The 4,423-nt window shown below is 50.2% G+C and overlaps 1 non-coding gene across 1 annotated transcript; it reads right to left on the reverse strand.

The window, feature by feature from the left end:
• Positions 1-73, reverse strand: trnak-cuu (transfer RNA lysine (anticodon CUU)). The gene has a single exon. It is a non-coding gene; the product is annotated as a tRNA-Lys (tRNA).
• Positions 74-4,423: the final 4,350 nt, after the last annotated feature.

Consider the following 4,423-nt stretch of genomic DNA (forward strand, 5'->3'; position numbering starts at 1 on the left):
TGCCCCGTGTGAGGATCAAACTCAGGACCTTCAGATAAAGAGACTGATGCGCTACCAACTAAGCCAACGAGGCCAGCTGCAGTGCAGAGCCGGAAAGTTTGCCTCATATGGATTTCAGTCGCCCGTTCCCTAATCTTCAGACGCCCTCTGCTGGATGTTGCATTTGCCTTTTGATCTCACCGATACTTTTTTGGTCTGTTTCTGTTGCGAGTCTGTTTTTCAGATCTCACCTAGCACAAGTCTCTCTGGCTGAAGTGGCCTCTCTGCTTCAGCATCGTGCCCTCACTCAGCCATTAAAAACGTCACTCGGACTTCTGACATGCTGACATGAAATGTCAAGAGAGAGTGGCGGAGACGCTTAAGGCAGAGAGAAGATGAAGAGGGGGCGTGGCTGTGAAATGATTGACAGCTGCATGACGCTCTCCATGCAAGGTGTGACCACAGGCTAAAGGACACCTTTCGGCACATCAAGCTCTAAGCACACACCTGGAGGACGTGGGAAACGATCCCGCTACCTCTCGCATGCAAAGCGAGCGCCGTACCATGCAAGCTAACCCCCCTCGCTGCGGCTCATGCCTCGGTGTCGCCTAGTGCCGCTTGTTCCCCTCTTACCGGGTGCAGTTCACTGCCCTTCGTTTGCAAGGCAGTCGTGTAATTGCGGCTTTCTTGACTTATTGATGAAGGTCTGACTGGACGAGCGAATGACGCCTCTCCCCCGTCCTCAAGCTCGCTGACAGGATAAAATAGAAAGTGCTGCCGTGGCTCATTGGTTTAGGGGTATGATTCTCACTTAGGGTGTGGAAGGTCCCGGGTTCAACTCCCGGCTGAGCCCTTGTGTGCTCTTTTTGTCCTCGTGACTGGGAACTGATATCCACATCACCTTGCAGCATCTGCTTATGGCAAATGATGGAATGTGACTAATGACTGAACGAGCCTGGTGAATACTCATCACGTGGCACAATGAGAGCGTGCAGTCAGCTGTCCAAGGCAGCAACCTCATTGCTCGTTCAAAAGAACACGTACTGAAAACTCATCACCACTATGTCGTAAATGAGCACCGCAATCGCTTGTTGTCATGCGTCCTTACTTGGGAAATGCAGAAGCAAAAACTGCCCTCTCTCAGCCACCGAAACGTGTGCGGCTCGCCTTGCACTCTCTGCGCCTCGCATATTTATGGAGCTGTCTGCTCTTCTTTCTGTTGAAGTACGCAAGTTACGGGGCGTACTGCAGACTATGATGTGCTCAATGACAGCTTTCAAGATTTGAAAACTATGAGCTTGATGGCTCAAGTCGAACGAATGTGGTTGTTACGCAATTGATGATCAAACGCACATATTCTAACGATTCGTGAGAGTATGTTCTAAAGATCCTTGGCTCAATCCCGGGTTTCGGCATTTTGTTTCATCGCTCCCTTTGTTCCTCTCTCCAGCGCCCCCTGCCTAAAATGACGCGTCCCTTTCTCAGCCCGAAACGCAAGCGATACACCAGCAGCAAACACTACAGGTTTCCGTAGTGTAGTGGTTATCACGTTAACACGCGAAAGGTCCCCGGTTCGAGACCGGGCGGAAACAGCCTCGATTTGCATGCTCCTGTACTTCACAGAGGTATTGAGCGACCGGTCATTTGTTCCCAATGTATTTCCGGTGCCTTCATGCACTCTTGTACCAAACGCACGTTTCTTCTGTACGCGGAGCCGATCATTTGCAATTGGGCTGTGCCGACAGATCAGGACGAGCTCTGTCGGCTCAAAAGCAGCGCAGGACCTGCAAGAACAACAGAAAGATTAGCATCCAGCGGGGGCTTCTTAGTGAGCCCAAGATCTCATCAAGAATCGGCTCCAGCAACAGGGCTGGGCGCATTGTTCCATTCTCCGACCACTCTCGGTGTAAACAAGTCCCTCCTGGTCTCTGCTTGAATTGCACTTTCCTGCGTTTGCTTTGGTGTAACTGGCTTCCCCTGCATGGGCGAATGTGAAGAAGATCCTTAGTAAGTCATTGAAGAAACCCGAGAAGAGGTCGGAGTGGCCTCTGTCGTTCATCAACGATCCAGTCAGGCAGTACTCCTCTGTAAAGCGCCGTTCGTTCACATCGATTGGCTTTTTTTTGCCTTCATTCGTGCAAGTAGTAAAAGCAGACGCCCCTATTCTGCCGTGACCCCGATTCGAACCGGGGTTGTTGCGGCCACAACGCAAAGTACTGACCACTATACGATCACGGCGAGTTACCGATACACACGTGGCAGGGCGGAAAAGGCTGTGCTCTCTTCATGTGACATAATTCGGAAAAGTCCTGACGTTGCATTTCAACTGAGCCCCAGTATACATCGACCCTTCGACACTCTGAGTGACAACTCTCTTGCGTGTTTTCTAATATTTCTGTAGTTTGCTTGCATGATGCCCGGAACAGCAGGGTTGTGCGCTCCTATATGGTCTAGCGGTTAGGATTCCTGGTTTTCACCCAGGCGGCCAGAGCTGACCATCGCTGCAGGAGGTGGGAGGGTTACTCTGGTAGACAGGGCTGACCTTTGGCAATAGGATTTATACTCTCCAAGATGATATTTGCACTTTCTGGAGAGGCGATTTTCTCCACTTCAGTACCCCGATTTCGTCGATTGCGTGGAGAGGGCTGTAGAATGTGGCGCCGCCTTTCCTGCTCCGTCCATGACAGGCGTGCTGGACTCTGGAGAGAGAGCACGGTCCATCAGCGCACACCAATAAAGGCACTGGAAGCCGCTGAATCGCATTGGCGAAGCTCAGCACTGGGCCGCTGGGCACATCTTACCACTGTTTCCGTAGTGTAGTGGTTATCACGTTCGCCTCACACGCGAAAGGTCCCCGGGTGGAAACGGACTTCAGACTTCTTTTGTCGCCACGCACAAAAGGGGATTGGGGATTCGCCTAGCGCTGTTATCGAACAGACCCACTCACCTCTTAGTGTGGCGGGATCTGCACAGTGCATGTCGCAGCGCATCCTGCTTTCACTTCAATGCGCGTCCTGATGTACCCCTGTCTCCCGCGTGACAGGTGGGGACAGGTGACAGGTCCTATACTAATGAGGAAGACATCGCTCTCTCCAACCCCCCGGCATCGTGTCCCGACCCACCGTGCTGGAAGCCGACGCGTGCTGTGATTCCTTTACGGAGCAGAAATGACAACCGAGGAGCCGAGAGATCATTTCAGCATTTCGCGTCTGAACGGAAAACACAAACGACCAACTCAGAATGACTTGCCTTTGACGCTTTTCAAAGCGTTCTTTGTGCACGACGACTGCGCCGCCTAGCAGATACAAATGGGTTGTACAACTTTGAACTAGTAAATGGAAGAGGGCTAAGCCTCCTCTCTTTTAGCCCAGGTTCGATCTGTCTCCCAGAATCACCAGGGCGCACACACACACACCCGTGCCGTTGAAGTGCTCTGCTTCATTTCTAAGGGCAACTCAACATTCACTCCTACCCCGAGTGCAGAAAAGACAGCGTCCGCAGCAACAACAGCTCAGGTCTCTGCACAGGAGCTAAGCTGCCCCCATCTCCTCTGCTCTGCGGCTCCTGCAGAGCGGAGTCCTGCCTGGAGCTGTGTTTGCAGGCGGCGGCTCCCCATGCTCTGTCTGTGCGTCGTGAAATTAATTAATAACGTTAATAAATTTATAAAGTTAATTTATAAAGTTAATAAAGTTATAAATTAGAAATTAATAACGATATAATTATATTCATGTACCGCAACACAAGAATAGTACACGCTGTACATTGTCTGTCGATAATGTTTCTGTAGTGCTTTAGTGGGTTAGGTTCCTGACTTCCATGTCACACGGTCTATGATTGAATCCCATGGAACTATGACTTTATTTTTTAACAAACATTTCTTTGAAAAAATGAAACGTTTCCCTTGGTCAGAGATTAAATAAAACCTCACTTTTTTAGGTTTTACTGTGCAGAGTGAGGTTTTACCTCACTTTTTTTGAGCAGAAGGTTTACTGTGACCTGAGAAGGGCCGGCATCCAATCACGGTGGTAAATACACACAAGCTCTCACTCATCTGAGCTACACGGCTACCAAGATGATCTCGGGTGCGCCGAGCTGGTACGGAACATATTGAACTGATCGATGGCGAATTGTCTCTCAGACAGGCTTTTCACCTCTAAGCTCCCTGACTGACAGTGATCAGCTAGGTAGTGAAACAGTCAGCTGCTTCTAAGCCTTAAACAGCTGCATCTCGGCGCTTCCACGGATGAGATGATTTGAAAGCCGAACATCACCCATTGGGAACACCTTACTATCACTAGTTTAAGAGACTCTTAAGGTCTTGCAGAGGTGCCTGTCTAATAGCATGCGCTTTGCAAGCTATAGGTGTTTAGGCTGAGGCAGAATGCCTAACAAAATGTTTTTCTAAAGGTGTGTCCAAGTGGCTGCAAAAGGACAACACTCCCGG

Source organism: Lepisosteus platostomus, unplaced genomic scaffold, assembly GCF_059453375.1.
Source record: "Lepisosteus platostomus isolate fLepPlt1 unplaced genomic scaffold, fLepPlt1.hap1 Scaffold_115_H1, whole genome shotgun sequence".
Lineage (NCBI taxonomy): Eukaryota > Metazoa > Chordata > Actinopteri > Semionotiformes > Lepisosteidae > Lepisosteus > Lepisosteus platostomus.